Source organism: Oncorhynchus masou, unplaced genomic scaffold, assembly GCF_036934945.1.
Source record: "Oncorhynchus masou masou isolate Uvic2021 unplaced genomic scaffold, UVic_Omas_1.1 unplaced_scaffold_808, whole genome shotgun sequence".
In the NCBI taxonomy this organism is placed as follows: domain Eukaryota; kingdom Metazoa; phylum Chordata; class Actinopteri; order Salmoniformes; family Salmonidae; genus Oncorhynchus; species Oncorhynchus masou.
This window is the reverse complement of record NW_027014552.1, coordinates 175,460-193,415: the sequence shown is the minus strand read 5'-3', so window position 1 is coordinate 193,415 and position 17,956 is coordinate 175,460. Positions and strand designations below refer to the sequence as shown.

General features: G+C 44.5%; 1 protein-coding gene across 1 annotated transcript in view; it reads left to right on the top strand.

The window, feature by feature from the left end:
- The first annotated feature begins 5,674 nt into the window (after positions 1-5,674).
- The window catches only part of LOC135537532 (fructose-bisphosphate aldolase C-like), a 32,574-nt gene continuing 20,292 nt past the window's right edge, over positions 5,675-17,956 (top strand). Inside the window, exon 1 of the mRNA XM_064963667.1 lies at positions 5,675-6,143. The gene's annotated coding sequence lies outside the window, so the exon portion shown is untranslated. The remainder of the gene's footprint in view (positions 6,144-17,956) is intronic.

The window sequence follows — 17,956 nt, the reverse complement described above, 5'->3', positions numbered from 1 at the left end:
TGATGAAGCCGGTGACTGAGGTGGTATACTCCTCAATGCCATCGGAAGAATCCTGGAACATATTCCAGTCTGTGCTAGCAAAACAGTCCTGTAGTTTAGCATCTACTTCATCTGATCACTTTTTTATAGACCGAGTCACTGGTGCTTCCTGCTTTAGTTTTGATTTGATAGCCCGAATCAGGAGGATGGAATTATGGTCAGATTTGCCAAATGGAGGGCGAGAGAGAGAGCTTTGTATGCATCTCTGTATGTGGAGTAAAAGTGGTCTAGAGATTTTTTCATCTGGTTGCACATTTAACATGCTGATAGAAATGAGGTAAAACTGATTCATGTTTCCCTGCATTAACGTCCCCGGCCACTAGGAGTGCCGCCTCTGGGTGAGCGTTTTCCTGTTTGCTTACAGCGGAATACAGCTCATTGAGTGCAGTTTTAGTGCCAGTCTCTGTGTGTGGCCGTATGTAGACAGCTACGAGAAAATTAAGCAAGTTTCTGCTTTGTTTCTGTAAAAGAAACCAACCTTGAACTTCAACTTCTTCACCAGCTCAGCGACATGTTTTTTTTAAATGACAGTTTGTCATCAAACCAGATACCAAGATATATGTAGGACGGAACTCGCTCAATTTGCATACCGTTCAAATTAGTCATTACAAATTCATTTAAATTTGGGTTATGGAACCAAGATGCATTGTGTTTGGTTTGCGTTTATCGCTAACTCTAGATCCAGTAGTGACCTCTGCTGTGGTTGGAAATCAGACTTCAAATGTGAAAAGGCTTGTCCAACCGATGGAGCAATGGAATACAACACTATCGTCTGTAGACTAATTAATATTACGGTTTTTTGTTTTTTTACAGCATTACCAATGTTACCAATTTATACAGATTGTAAACAGTGTGGGGTGAGTATCGTTCCTTGGGGCACCCCTTCATGTAACTTAAGGTACTCCGATTGGACCCCCCCCCATCTACCTTGATGGCCTGAGTTCTGTCACTGTGATCATTATTAAACCATGGACAAGGCGCCATTACCCAACCCTATGGAGGACAGCATATTCAACAGAATAACATGGTCTACAGTATTAAAAGCTACAAACATGGCAACACAATTCTTTCTATCATCTAAGGCATTTGCAATATCATTTGCAACACGCATCATGGGAGCCATAGTGGTGCTATGTTTAGGTCTGAAGCATCATGGGAGCCATAATGGTGCTATGTTTAGGTCTGAAGCATCATGGGAGCCATAGTGGTGCTATGTTTAGGTCTGAAGCATCATGGGAGGCATAGTGGTGCTATGTTTAGGTCTGAAGCATCATGGGAGCCATAGTGGTGCTATGTTTAGGTCTGAAGCATCATGGGAGCCATAGTGGTGCTATGTTTAGGTCTGGAGCATCATGGGAGCCATAGTGGTGCTATGTTTAGGTCTGAAGCATCATGGGAGCCATAATGGTGCTATGTTTAGGTCTGGAGCATCATGGGAGCCATAGTGGTGCTATGTTTAGGTCTGAAGCATCATGGGAGCCATAGTGGTGCTATGTTTAGGTCTGAAGCATCATGGGAGCCATAGTGGTGCTATGTTTAGGTCTGAAGCATCATAGTGGTGCTATGTTTAGGTCTGAAGCATCATGGGAGCCATAGTGGTGCTATGTTTAGGTCTGGAGCATCATGGGAGCCATAGTGGTGCTATGTTTAGGTCTGGAGCATCATGGGAGCCATAGTGGTGCTATGTTTAGGTCTGAAGCATCATGGGAGCCATAGTGGTGCTATGTTTAGGTCTGAATCCAGATTGATTAACATTAAGCACAACATTTACAGTTAGAAAATAACTCAGGACTAGAACGTCTAAGAGTCCAGGAGATGGACCGTGGATTAGTTTGGTTTTCTGGGTCGCTTGAAAGAGGCATGTTTATCAGTCAGAAATGGACAAATGGATGATAAGATTTAAAGTGCCAAAACAGGGCCTGGTATGCAGCTAGTAGAAAAAGAATATAGATCATGAAGGAATGCCTGGGGCAATAATTTTTTAACATGTCTTTTCACATTTATGCCAGGGTCAGAGTTTTTCCATTTGGTTTCTCTAATGCAAGCAATAGGCCAGTGGTCGCTGATATAATCAGCAAAAACACTACTAGCCAAATACTTATGAGGACGTCAGTATAAGGTCAATCAACGAGGAGTTTGCTCGTTTTTTTGTTTGTTTGTTTATTACGTTGATTCCTAGCGGATTTCTTTATCAACTGAGTCAAGTTCAACTCAAAACAGATATTCTTACGTTGATATGAGGCTTGTGGGAGCCAATCAAAATGTAGATCTAACACAACCAGATCAGATACCAGAAATGGATTTAATAATCAGAAATATTACCGACAGCATTTGCTGATTGGCGTGTAGGATATTTGGCACCCGTACAGTTAGGCCTTAAAGCTTAGGCCAGATTAACGCCAGATGTAGCAAGATAATGAAGAAAAAAACTAAATGAAGCCTATAGATATATAAATTGCAGAAGAATGATACATTTCTTTAATTTGAATAAATATGTATTTTTTCAACCCACCTTTCATGACCCTTAACCCGCCCGCCCTGTGGATATAACCACCCACGGGGACTGGGGTTATGAGTTAACCTGCGCATCACTATATAACCACCCACGGGGACTGGGGTTATGAGTTAACCTGCACATCACTATATAACCACCCACGGGGACTGGGGTTATGAGTTAACCTGCGCATCACTATATAACCACCCATGGGGACTGGGGTTATGAGTTAACCAGCACATCACTATATAACCACCCACGGGGACTGGGGTTATGAGTTAACCTGCGCATCACTATATAACCACCCACGGGGACTGGGGTTATGAGTTAACCTGCGCATCACTATATAACCACCCACGGGGACTGGGGTTATGAGTTAACCTGCGCATCACTATATAACCACCCACGGGGACGGGTTGAGTTAACCTGCGCATCACTATATAACCACCCACGGGGACTGGGGTTATGAGTTAACCTGCGCATCACTATATAACCACCCACGGGGACTGGGGTTATGAGTTAACCAGCGCATCACTATATAACCACCCACGGGGACTGGGGTTATGAGTTAACCTGCACATCACTATATAACCACCCATGGGGACTGGGGTTATGAGTTAACCTGCGCATCACTATATAACCACCCACGGGGACTGGGGTTATGAGTTAACCAGCACATCACTATATAACCACCCACGGGGACTGGGGTTATGAGTTAACCTGCACATCACTATATAACCACCCACGGGGACTGGGGTTGTGTTAACCTGCGCATCACTATATAACCACCCACGGGGACTGGGGTTGAGTTAACCTGCGCATCACTATATAACCACCCACGGGGACTGGGGTTGAGTTAACCTGCGCATCACTATATAACCACCCACGGGGACTGGGGTTATGAGTTAACCTGCACATCACTATATAACCACCCACGGGGACTGGGGTTATGAGTTAACCTGCGCATCACTATATAACCACCCACGGGGACTGGGGTTATGAGTTAACCTGCGCATCACTATATAACCACCCACGGGGACTGGGGTTATGAGTTAACCTGCGCATCACTATATAACCACCCACGGGGACTGGGGTTATGAGTTAACCAGCGCATCACTATATACCACCCACGGGGACTGGGGTTATGAGTTAACCTGCACATCACTATATAACCACCCACGGGGACTGGGGTTATGAGTTAACCTGCGCATCACTATATAACCACCCACGGGGACTGGGGTTATGAGTTAACCAGCGCATCACTATATAACCACCCACGGGGACTGGGGTTATGAGTTAACCAGCGCATCACTATATAACCACCCACGGGGACTGGGGTTATGAGTTAACCAGCGCATCACTATATACCACCCACGGGGACTGGGGTTGAGTTAACCAGCGCATCACTATATACCACCCACGGTGACTGGGGTTGAGTTAACCTGCGCATCACTATATAACCACCCACTGGGACTGGGGTTATGAGTTAACCAGCGCATCACTATATACCACCCACGTTGACTGGGGTTGAGTTAACCTGCGCATCACTATATAACCACCCACAGGGACTGGGGTTATGAGTTAACCTGCGCATCACTATATAACCACCCACGGGGACTGGGGTTATGAGTTAACCAGCGCATCACTATATACCACCCACGGGGACTGGGGTTATGAGTTAACCTGCGCATCACTATATAACCACCCACGGGGACTGGGGTTATGAGTTAACCTGCGCATCACTATATAACCACCCACGGGGACTGGGGTTATGAGTTAACCAGCACATCACTATATAACCACCCACGGGGACTGGGGTTATGAGTTAACCAGCGCATCACTATATACCACCCACGGGGACTGGGGTTATGAGTTAACCTGCGCATCACTATATAACCACCCACGGGGACTGGGGTTATGAGTTAACCTGCGCATCACTATATAACCACCCACGGGGACTGGGGTTATGAGTTAACCAGCGCATCACTATATACCACCCACGGGGACTGGGGTTATGAGTTAACCTGCGCATCACTATATAACCACCCACGGGGACTGGGGTTATGAGTTAACCTGCGCATCACTATATAACCACCCACGGGGACTGGGGTTATGAGTTAACCAGCGCATCACTATATAACCACCCACGGGGACTGGGGTTGAGTTAACCTGCGCATCACTATATACCACCAGCTGAATAACTGCAGAACTAGAATACCCTACCTGGGATTCAGCCTGCTATAACACCTGTTATAACATCTCTATGGCAACTCTAGCCTGTTTATAGCAGGTGTACTACTATGCTAATACTGTATAGACTGGATTTTTTTATTTTTTATAAAGAACTGCTCTTATTTCTTACCCAGAATGCCTCACATCTGATCCGTTCCTTATTCTTATTAGACCTGAGTCAAAAATACAAAATATTATATATATTTTCAAATACTCAAAAGTATTTAAGAAGCACTGGATTTAGAATTTGCACCTTTGGGACTATTCTATTGATTCCATTGTACCGGGGCCAAACTAAATCGGCTCATGTATGTGGAAGTACTTGAAGTATGTATTTGACCGAGATGAGTTGTTGTTGTCAGATGTGTTTTCTCCTTCTCAGTCATGTTAGGTCTTCTGCCCCCTGGTCTGTGATGACGTTGTTATTGCACCAATGCTCTGTGTTGTCCTAACTTCCATCAGCTCAACTATTAAACTGTTTCCAACTTGGGGTGTTTTCCTGGAGTCAAATCAACTTGTTTTGGTCACGATGTTTTCACAGGTGCAGTGAAATGCTTGTGTATCTAGCTCTAGCAACAGTGCAGTAATACCCAGCAGTACAAAACAATACACACACAATCCCCAAAAGTTCAAAGTTCTGCTGTGTGTGTGTGTGTGCGTGCGTGCGTGCGTGCGTGCGTGTGTGTGTGTGAGGAAGGGAGGATGTGCTCGGTTTGTAGATGCAGTTCTCTTCATTTAAATGTTTCCACTTCATCAAGCTGGAACCCTTTTCTGAAAGAGTGAGGATAAAGACGGAGAGAGGGGAAAGAGAAAAGGAGAGGGTAGAGAGAGAGAGAGGAGGGTGAGGAAGGACTGAGGATGGTGTTGCTGGGAGGGAAGGATAGGGAAGGAGGGTAGAGAGAGAGTAGAGGACTTCTCTTTCTCTAGGGAGAGAGGGGGATGTGTGTGTATGTCTGTCTCTGTCTGTCACAATCTGGCCTTCTGTCTGTCAGACAGTCTCACAAAATGGCCCATCAAGAGCCCCGCTGATTAAATCAAGACTTCCATAACAATTCCCATTATCACCTGCGTCATATACAACAGAGACACATCCCTGACTCAGGGCTTATCGATATGACCATCCCGGAGCGCAAGCTGTGCTCGTCGACGCCAGGGCCTCACCATCCCCATCTGTCTCGGCGTCCTCATGAATATTCGGTGTCTGGGGTGATGACGTCGGGCCCCTCCCGGTAAGGAGAGTTTTGTAACAGGGTCACGTTGCGCTGCGGCACTGAACGAACAGAGCTCCAAACAGCAGCAGTCCACCGTCTACTCTCCTCTACACCGAAGACGACACCTGCCCATAACCTATTTAACTAGATAACTACAATATTATCAGGTAAGACACACTCCTCTTTGTGATATTTCTCATTTCAGTAACATGACATTTTGCTGTTCTGTCATTTATATGAGAAACGTGTTAATTGCCCAGTCAGCTGAACCGTTCTGTCAAAAAAGCTTATGCACGTGACAGCTACTTAACTAGCCAAATGTCTTGTCGGTATTTGTGGACACATATTTTGATATATATTTTGTAGCGAGAGAAACTATGAATTATACTGTAGCTTTCTGTAGCTGTTCGGTTGTTATTGTCTTCGCGGTTGGATATGTATATTTGAACAGACAGAGAGACAGAGAGAGACAGACCGAGAGACAGACCGAGAGACAGACAGAGAGACAGACAGAGAGACTAGAACTATAGGAACAGCAGTTACCTTGTCTCAAGACCTAGACATTTCTGTGAACATTTCTATTAGTCATTTAGTGTTTTCTGTTTAAATAAAAATAAATAAGGACGTTGCGGGACGAAGCGAGGGCAACAGCAGTCTAGCTGGCTGAAGATGAAGTTGTGTCAGCCTGTTGCAGACAGACGAGGAGAGAGAAGGACAGAGACGCTTATTACGGACTAATAACGAGTTTAACGACACCTGAACACGGGCAATTTCATAGCACAGTCGTATTGTCGATATTTACTGAAAACTACGGTAAACAGGGAGTTGATGTGGTAAATAGGCAGAGGACAGTCCTTAATGCCGGGGTTCTTCTCCAGAGCACTATGCATCTCCTCCTCTCCTCACTACCCTCTCCTCCTCTCCTCACTACCCTCTCCTCCTCTCCTCACTACCCTCTCCTTCTCTCCCCACTACCCTCTTCTCCTCTCCTCACTACCCTCTCCTCCTCTCCCCACTACCCTCTCGGAGAGAGGGGAAAGAGAAAAGGAGAGGGTAGAGAGAGGAGGGTGAGAGGGGAAAGAGGACCCTCTCCTCCTCCTCACTACCCTCTCCTCCTCTCCCCACTACCCTCTCCTCCGCTCCTACCCTCTCCTCTCCTCCTCTCCTCACTACCCTCTCCTCCTCTCCTCACTACCCTCTCCTCCTCTCCCCACTACCCTCTCCTCCTCTCCCCACTACCCTCTCCTCCTCTCCTACCCTCTCTACCCTCTCTCCTCTCCTCACTACCCTCTCCTTCTCTCCCCACTACCCTCTCCTCCTCTCCCCCACTACCCTCTCCTCCTCTCCCCACTACCCTCTCCTCCTCTCCTACCCTCCCTCCTCTCCTACCTCTCTCCCCACTACCCTCTCCTCCTCCCCTCCTACCCTCTCCTCCCCCTCACTACCCTCTCAAACAGGTTCGGTGTCATGGTGATGTCATCTGATTGGGGCGTTGTCACTGTGGGAAAGTCTACTGTGTGTGGCGAGGGTATCCTGCATGACTAGTCATTTCTGGTGGTCATTGCTGTAATAATATACTCAGACTATACTCAGGCTATACTCTGACTATACTCTTTACCAGACATAACTAGAGACCTTGCCTGCCTGCCTGTCTTTCTGTCTGTCTGTCTGCTTGCCTGCCTGCCTGTCTGTCTTTGTCTGTCTGTCTGTCTGTCTGTCTGTCTGTCTGTCTGTCTGTCTGTCTGTCTGTCTTTTTGTCTGTCCTGCTGTCTGTCTGCCTGCCTGACTGTCTTTCTATCCGTCGGTCTGCCTGCCTGCCTGCCTGTCTTTCTGTCTGTCTGTCTGTCTGTCTGTCTGTCTGTCTGTCTGTCTGTCTGTCTGTCTGCTTGCCTGCCTGCCTGCCTGCCTGCCTGCCTGTCTGTATGTCTGCCTGTCTGTCTTTCTGTCTGTCCTGCTGTCTGTCTGTCTGTCTGCTTGCCTGCCTGTCTGTCTGTCCTGCTGTCTGTCTGTCGGTCTGCCTGTTGTAAATTTCTGTAAAATCGGTCTGCCAGCCAGTCTGTCTGTCTGCAGACAGACGAGGAGAGAAGGACAGCCTGAAGTTCTGTCTGTCCTGCTGTCTGTCCGTCGGTCTGCCTGCCTGTCTGTCCGTCGGTCTGTCTGTCTGTCTGTCTGCCTGCCTGTCTGTCCGTCGGTCTGTCTGTCTGTCTGTCTGTCTGCCTCGGTCCGTCTGCCTGTCTGTCTGTCTGTCTGTCCGTCGGTCTGCCTGCCTGTCTGTCTGTCTCCGTCCGGGTCTGCCCTGTCTGTCTGTCCGTCTGTCTGTCCTCCTCTGTCCGTCCGTCTCCGTCCGTCGGGTCCTGTCCTCCGTCCGTCCTCCGTCCGTCCGCCCGTCCTCCGTCCTCCGTCCGTCCTGTCTGTCCTGTCCTACCGCCTGCCTGTCTGTCTGTCCTCGGTCTCCCTAACTAACGATTTACAGGAGGTGAGTCAGGCTTTCTGGTATGCACGTGCAGCAGGCCTGGGTGATCCTATTAACGTGTATCTGTGCTGCTGAAGGAGATGAAAGGTTCCTGAGAGCTCAGGTTGTTAATTAGAAACTGCTGCTGAAGCAGATACAGGTTGTTAGAGCTGAAGGAGACGACAGGTTGTTAGGGAGCTGAAGGAGACGACAGGTTGTTAGAGCTGAAGGAGCGACAGGTTGTTAGAGCTGAAGGAGACGACAGGTTGTTAGAGCTGAAGGAGACGACAGGTTGTTAGAGCCCAGGTTGTTTGAGCTGAAGGAGACGACAGGTTGTTAGAGCTGAAGGAGACGACAGGTTGTTAGAGCTTGTTAGAGCTGAAGGAGACGACAGGTTGTTTGAGCTGAAGGAGACGACAGGTTGTTAGAGCTGAAGGAGACGACAGGTTGTTAAAGCTGAAGCAGATGACAGGTTGTTAGACAACAGGTTGTTTGAGACAGGTTGTTAGAGCTGAAGGAGACAACAGGTTGTTTGAGCTGAAGGAGACGACAGGTTGTTAGAGCTGAAGCAGATGACAGGTTGTTAGAGCTGAAGGAGACGACAGGTTGTTAGAGCTGAAGCAGATGACAGGTTGTTAGAGCTGAAGGAGACGACAGGTTGTTAGAGCTGAAGCAGTTGACAGGTTGTTAGAGCTGAAGGAGGTTGTTAGAGCTCAAAATAGAAACTCTGCTGCGTGCTGCACCACACACAACCTCTAAAAGCCCAGCGTCACTGTCAACAGGTGTATTAGCTACAGGGATGGGCCAATGTGTGACCGCAATCAGGTCCCCAAGGACTGGAGTTACCCATCCCTGATCCAAATGTCTCTGGCTCCTCCGTCCTGAGAGGAGTGTGTTGTCCAACTGTGCCAAACATATTAGTCATCATAGAGTACGTACCCCTCCTCCTTCTATCTTTGTTCTCCTTTGTCCCCCCCCTCCAGCAGGAGGCCTCTGCGGAATTTGCCATCTCTGTCATATTGGAAACAATGTAATTGAGCTTGGCCTCTAAACACAGCATAATGTCATCCATCCTTTAAACACAGCATAATGCCATCCATCCTTTAAACACAGCATAATGCCATCCATCCTCTCAACACAGCATAATGTCATCCATCCTCTCAACACAGCATAATGCCATCCATCCTTTAAACACAGCATAATGCCATCCATCCTCTCAACACAGCATAATGTCATCCATCCTCTAAACACAGCATAATGCCTGAAGGAGATCCATCCTCTAAACACAGCATAATGCCATCCATCCTCTCAACACAGCATAATGTCATCCATCCTCTAAACACAGCATAATGTCATCCATCCTCTAAACACAGCATAATGCCATCCATCCTCTAAACACAGCATAATGTCATCCATCCTTTAAACACAGCATAATGCCATCCATCCTTTAAACACAGCATAATGGCATCCATCCTCTAAACACAGCATAATGTCATCCATCCTCTAAACACAGCATAATGTCATCCATCCTCTCAACACAGCATAATGCCATCCATCCTCTCAACACAGCATAATGTCATCCATCCTCTCAACACAGCATAATGCCATCCATCCTTTAAACACAGCATAATGCCATCCATCCTCTCAACACAGCATAATGTCATCCATCCTCTCAACACAGCATAATGTCATCCATCCTCTCAACACAGCATAATGCCATCCATCCTTTAAACACAGCATAATGCCATCCATCCTCTCAACACAGCATAATGTCATCCATCCTCTAAACACAGCATAATGCCATCCATCCTCTAAACACAGCATAATGCCATCCATCCTCTCAACACAGCATAATGCCATCCATCCTCTAAACACAGCATAATGTCATCCATCCTCTCAACACAGCATAATGCCATCCATCCTCTAAACACAGCATAATGCCATCCATCCTCTCAACACAGCATATCCTTTAAACACAGCATAATGCCATCCATCCTCTAAACACAGCATAATGCCATCCATCCTCTAAACACAGCATAATGCCATCCACTCAACACAGCATAATGCCATCCATCCTCTAAACACAGCATAATGTCATCCATCCTCTAAACACAGCATAATGGCATCCATCCTCTAAACACAGCATAATGCCATCCATCCTCTAAACACAGCATAATGTCATCCATCCTCTAAACACAGCATAATGCCATCCATCCTCTCAACACAGCATAATGCCATCCATCCTCTCAACACAGCATAATGCCATCCATCCTCTCAACACAGCATAATGTCATCCATCCTCTAAACACAGCATAATGCCATCCATCCTCTAAACACAGCATAATGCCATCCATCCTCTCAACACAGCATAATGTCATCCATCCTCTCAACACAGCATAATGTCATCCATCCTCTAAACACAGCATAATGTCATCCATCCTTTAAACACAGCATAATGCCATCCATCCTTTAAACACAGCATAATGTCATCCATCCTTTAAACACTGCATAATGTCATCCATCCTTTAAACACAGCATAATGCCATCCATCCTTTAAACACAGCATAATGTCATCCATCCTCTAAACACAGCATAATGTCATCCATCCTCTCAACACAGCATATTGCCATCCATCCTTTAAACACTGCATAATGTCATCCATCCTTTAAACACAGCATAATGCCATCCATCCTTTAAACACAGCATAATGTCATCCATCCTCTAAACACAGCATAATGTCATCCATCCTCTCAACACAGCATAATGCCATCCATCCTCTCAACACAGCATAATGCCATCCATCCTCTAAACACAGCATAATGTCATCCATCCTCTAAACACAGCATAATGTCATCCATCCTTTAAACACAGCATAATGTCATCCATCCTCTAAACACAGCATAATGCCATCCATCCTCTCAACACAGCATAATGCCATCCATCCTCTAAACACAGCATAATGTCATCCATCCTCTAAACACAGCATAATGTCATCCATCCTCTCAACACAGCATAATGTCATCCATCCTCTAAACACAGCATAATGCCATCCATCCTCTCAACACAGCATAATGCCATCCATCCTTTAAACACAGCATAATGCCATCCATCCTCTAAACACAGCATAATGCCATCCATCCTCTAAACACAGCATAATGTCATCCATCCTCTCAACACAGCATAATGCCATCCATCCTCTCAACACAGCATAATGCCATCCATCCTCTAAACACAGCATAATGCCATCCATCCTCTAAACACAGCATAATGTCATCCATCCTCTCAACACAGCATAATGTCATCCATCCTCTCAACACAGCATAATGCCATCCATCCTCTAAACACAGCATAATGTCATCCATCCTCTAAACACAGCATAATGTCATCCATCCTCGTATTAGAAACTAGCTCAGTCATGAACAGTTTACATCAGTGATTGGAATGGTAGATGGGAAGGCTTTAGCTGCTAAAGATGCTAATGGTAACCGTCTTCAGGTAGATGGGAAGGCTTTAGCTGCTAAAGATGCTAATGGTAACCGTCTTCAGGTAGATGGGAAGGCTTTAGCTGCTAAAGATGCTAATGATAACCGTCTTCAGGTAGATGGGAAGGCTTTAGCTGCTAAAGATGCTAATGGTAACCGTCTTCAGGTAGATGGGAAGGCTTTAGCTGCTAAAGATGCTAATGGTAACCGTCTTCAGGTAGATGGGAAGGCTAGCTGCTAAAGATGCTAATGGTAACCATCTTCAGGTAGATGGGAAGGCTTTAGCTGCTAAAGATGCTAATGGTAACCGTCTTCAGGTAGATGGGAAGGCTAGCTGCTAAAGATGCTAATGGTAACCATCTTCAGGTAGATGGGGAGGCTTTAGCTGTTAAAGATGCTAATGGTAACCGTCTTCAGGTTGATGGGGAGGCTTTAGCTGCTAAAGATGCTAATGGTAACCTTCTTCAGGTAGATGGGGAGGCTTTAGCTACTAAAGATGCTAATGGTAACCGTAATTCAGGTAGATGGGAAGGCTTTAGCTGCTAAAGATGCTAATGGTAACCGTCTTCAGGTAGATGGGAAGGCTTTAGCTGCTAAAGATGCTAATAACCGTCTTCAGGTAGATGGGAAGGCTTTAGCTGCTAAAGATGCTAATGATAACCGTCTTCAGGTTGATGGGGAGGCTTTAGCTGCTAAAGATGCTAATGGTAACCGTCTTCAGGTAGATGGGAAGGCTTTAGCTGCTAAAGATGCTAATGGTAACCGTCTTCAGGTAGATGGGAAGGCTAGCTGCTAAAGATGCTAATGGTAACCGTCTTCAGGTAGATGGGAAGGCTTTAGCTGCTAAAGATGCTAATGGTAACCATCTTCAGGTAGATGGGAAGGCTTTAGCTGCTAAAGATGCTAATGTTAACCGTCTTCAGGTAGATGGGAAGGCTTTAGCTGCTAAAGATGCTAATGGTAACCATCTTCAGGTAAAAACCTCCTCAATTAAACGTACAAAGTAGCATACTTGGCAGAGTCATGGTTATTAATCCAGTTGTGATTTATTTAGCAAACTCCATCACATGATCGCTACAGAAGCTGCTAACCAAACAACACTCTCTTGCTGGTGCACACGTGAATTAAAGGCTAACCACACAACAACAACAAAAAATCACAATTTCTTTGATTTCTTTTAAGACCTCAAAACTGGTGTCCTGATGTTGTTCAAGCCTCGTTGTGAACTTACAACATACAATTAAATTGTTATTCTGCGGGAAAGAAATGTGATTTTCAGAAGAAAAAAGAGAGAGAGAAAAAGGGAATGATGAGAGAACAGTGTGAGTGAGAGGAGAGAGAACGAGAGGAAACAGAGTGAGGGAGAGGAGAGAGAACGAGAGGAAACAGTGAGGGAGAGAAGAGAGAACGAGAGAAAACAGAGTGCAGGAGAGGAGAGAAAATGAGAGAAAATGGAGTGCGGGAGAGGAGAGAGAACGAGAGAAAACGAAGTGAGGGAGAGGAGAGAGAATGAGAGAAAACGTAGTGAGGGAGAGGAGAGGGAATGAGAGAAAACATAGTGAGTGAGGGAAAGGAGAGGAAACAGAGTGAGGAAGAGAAAACGGTAGAATCAGTAGAGTGAGGTAGTGGAATACTTTAGAACAGTGTGCAGTCTGTTCTGAGCCAAACAGAACGGGACTACCTACCAGGCCAGACAGTACTACAGGGTACACACACCATAGAGATAGAATGAATAGAACAGCCATCCCCATTCAAGTCAATGAGTGGACTGGAGGCCATTGTGTATGTACCCATAGGCAGTGGTGTAAAGTACTTAAGTAAAGAATGATGTACCCCTTCCCTGCAGTCAACAAAACATGCTCTCTTTGGCCTCATGGGTTGCAGTCAACAAAACACATAATATTTTTCATAATTAAAAACATATTTGGTGGCCGCCCGGCCAAACTGATCAATCGGAGGAGAAGGGCTTTGGTCAGGGAGGTGACCAAGAACCCGATGGTCACTCTGACAGAGCTCCAGAGTTTCTCTGTGGAGATGGGAGAACCTTCCAGAAGGACAAACATCTCTGCAGCACTCCACTAATAAGTCCTTTATGGTAGAGTGGCCAGACGGAAGCCACTCCTCAGTAAAAGGCACATGGCAGTGTTTTTAAAAGGACACACTGTGACGGTCGGTAGAGGTGACGGTCGGTAGAGGAGACGGTCGGTAGAGGAGACGGTCGGTAGAGGAGACGGTCGGTAGAGGAGACGGTCGGGTAGAGGAGACGGTCGGTAGAGGAGACGGTCGGTAGAGGTGACGGTCGGTAGAGGAGACGGTCGGTAGAGGAGACGGTCGGTAGAGGGGACGGTCGGTAGAGGTGACGGTCGGTAGAGGTGACGGTCGGTAGAGGAGACGGTCGGTAGAGGAGACGGTCGGTAGAGGAGACAGTCAGTGTGACTGACAGTGTTTTTACTATTTGAACGATTATAACCTGACCGTAGTAGTTTGGCTGAAAAATAACCGTTATCCAAAATTCCATGACCTCCACAGTCATAGTTCTGAACAAATTGTAAAATAAGTCAAGGGGTATGAATACTTTCTATTTGGACCGGTTCTAGAACAGGTTTGGACCGGTTCTAGAACAGGTTTGGACCGGTTCTAGAACAGGTTTGGACAGGTTCTAGAACAGGTTTGGACCGGTCCTAGGGCAGGTTTGGAACGGTTTGATGGCAGGTTTGGACCGGTTCTAGAACAGTTTTGGACCGGTTCTAGAAGAGGTTTGGACCGGTCCTAGGGCAGGTTTGGAACGGTTTGATGGCAGGTTTGGACCGGTTCTAGAACAGGTTTGGACCGGTTCTAGAAGAGGTTTGGACCGGTCCTAGGGCAGGTTTGGAACGGTTTGATGGCAGGTTTGGACCAGTTCTGTTGTGTATGGAGAGTGCAGGCCTGAAAGAGAGAGAGCCACTGACTAAAATAACCAACAAAGGACTGATAGAATGGTGAATGGGCAGAAAAACGAGTGGTGTGGAAAGAGAGATAGAGTGTGTGTGTGTGTGTGTGTGTGTGTGTGTGTCATAGTGAGCGTGTCCTCTTTCAGATCTAATGAGGACTGACAGCAGAGTTTAGACAAGGACAATTAGGTAATACCTCCCCTTTCTCCATCTCTATTTTTCTTTCTTTCTCTCTGTATTTCAATTGAAGGGGCTTTATTGGCATGGGAAACATATGTTAACAAAGTAATGTTCTTAACTGACTTGCCTCGTTAACTAAAGGATAAATAAATTTAAAAAATGCAAATAAAAAGTGAAATAGATAATAAACAAGTGAAATAAACAATAAATATTAACAGTAAACATTACACTCACAAAAGTTCCAAAGGAATAAAGACATTTCAAATGTCATATTTTGTCTATATACAGTGTTGTAATAACGTACAAATGGTTAAAGTACAAAACTGTGCAAAAAAAACAACTTAGGGTGGAAATCAGGCTGCCTAAGTATGATTCCCAATCAGAGACAATGATAGACAGCTGCCTCTGATTGGGAACCATACCAGGCCAACAAAGAAATAGAAAACTAGAATGCCCACCCAAATCACACACTGACCAAATAGAGAAATAAAAAGTTTCTCTACGGTCAGGTACATGACACCATCCCTCTTCAAATCAAATGCTATTTATCACACGTCTAGTTGTGGAAATGACCCAACCGTTATGTAGAAATGACGTGTGAATATAATAGAACAGTACATGAATCAATCTGACTTTCTTATTATGTGAATAAATGCAACTGTGTACATCTGTAGAGAATCTAATAAACATGTGTCTGACTCGCACCGTAAGAGACGAGAAACAAACCGCTGTTCTAGCATTAATGTATTGAGGCACGCAGATCAGAGATATGAAGTCGGTAGCCGAGCAACTACCAGTAGACCTACTAAATTATAAGCGTATAGTCAATAAAATAATGACTCTGTAAAATGAGGGAATGGATTTACTCAGTTCAACTAATGTAATTTATTAAACTAATGTAATTTATTAAACCAATATAATTTATTAAACTACTGTAATTTATTAAACTAATATAATTTATTAAATGAATATAATTTATTAAACTAATATAATTGATTAAATTAATGTAATTTATTAAACTAATGTAATTTATTAAACTAATGTAATTTATTAAACTAATGTAATTTATTGAACTAATGTAATTTATTGAACTAATATAATTTATTGAACTAATGTCATTTATTGAACTAATGTCATTTATTAAACGAATGCAATTTATTAAATTAATATAATTTATTAAACTAATGTAATTTATTAAACTAATATAATTTATTACATTAGTTTAATAAACTATATTAATTTAATAAATTATATTAGTTTAATAAATTACATTAGTTTAATAAATTATATTAATTTAATAAATTGCATTCGTTTAATAAATGACATTAGTTCAATAAATGACATTAGTTCAATAAATTATATTAGTTCAATAAATTACATTAGTTTAATAAATTAAATTAATATAGTTTATTAAACTAATTAAACTAATGTAATTTATTAAACTAATGTAATTTATTAAACTAATGTAATTTATTAAATTAATGTCATTTATTAAACTAATATAATTTATTAATCACAAATGAATGAACGCTAGAACAACCAGACTACTCAGAGGACATGACTATCAGCTATAGTCTGACTTAACGTGGTCTTCACTTCACAATCGTCTCTTACAGAAGTGATACACACAGGAGCTTGGTGTGATACACACAGGAGCTTGGTGTGATATACTTGGTAGCAAGATCTTGAAGTAGGAACAAATTCACTGTCCTCTTAACCAAATTCAAGCAGAAATTCACCCCCAACCTGAATTAACATTTTCTTTGCACTTTGCAAACAAAAGACAGGAGAACGCAGACAGATTCTAATCCACTGGATTCAGATGATAGGAGGGCACCCCTGTGTCGCTCCTCAGTCAACTGTCCTCCGTCCAACGAACAAAATAACAATAAATCCATCCAGAGTACAATATAAAACACATTAAAATTCACAGCTCTTCGTGAACTCTTGAAACAATCCAACCGTGACTATTTAATTCACACAGTAACATTCGTTTAGTCAATTTCACGTTTTCATGTCTTCAAACCTCCAACAGTGTCTGTGCTCCCAGGGTTCCGTGGGAACGTCGCCTCCTGGAGATTAGAGGAGTTGTTTTGACCCCTGTGGTAGCGCAGCCATCCACACAATGTCATGAACTGGGATTGAGTCTTCCCGCTGGGCCTCGGCGCCTACACCTCACCTGTCACCAGAATACCACCTTCTCTCATTCTTCCACTATGTGTGGCTCAGTCGGTAGAGCATGGCGCTTGCAACGCCAAGCGTCGTGGGTTCTATTCCCACTGGGGCCACCCATATGCAAAAGTAGTGGCCCCAGCCGACTTGTAAGTCGCTTTGGACAAAAGCGTCTGCTAAATGGGATATATATATATATAAACAACAGGTGTCGACTAACAGTGAACTGCTTGGTAAACAACAGGTGTAGACTAACAACAACAGGTGTAGACTAACAGTGAACTGCTTGGTAAACAACAGGTGTGGACTAACAACAACAGGTGTAGACTAACAGTGAAATGCTTGGTAAACAACAGGTGTAGACTAACAGTGAACTGCTTGGTAAACGACAGGTGTAGATTAACAACAACAGGTGTAGACTAACAGTGATATGCTTGGTAAACAACAGGTGTAGACCAACAACAACAGGTGTAGACTAACAGTGATATGCTTGGTAAACAACAGGTGTAGACCAACAACAACAGGTGTAGACTAACAGTGAGATGCTTGGTAAACAACAGGTGGAGACTAACAGTGAGATGCTTGGTAAACAACAGGTGGAGACTAACAGTGAGATGCTCTGTAAACAACAGGTGTAGCGAATGTGTGTCCACTGCTCCAGAGTCCAATGGCGGTGAGCTTTACACCAGTCCAGCCGATGCTTGGCATTGTGCATGGTGATCTTAGGCTTGTGTGCGGCTGCTCTGCCATGGAAACCCATTTCA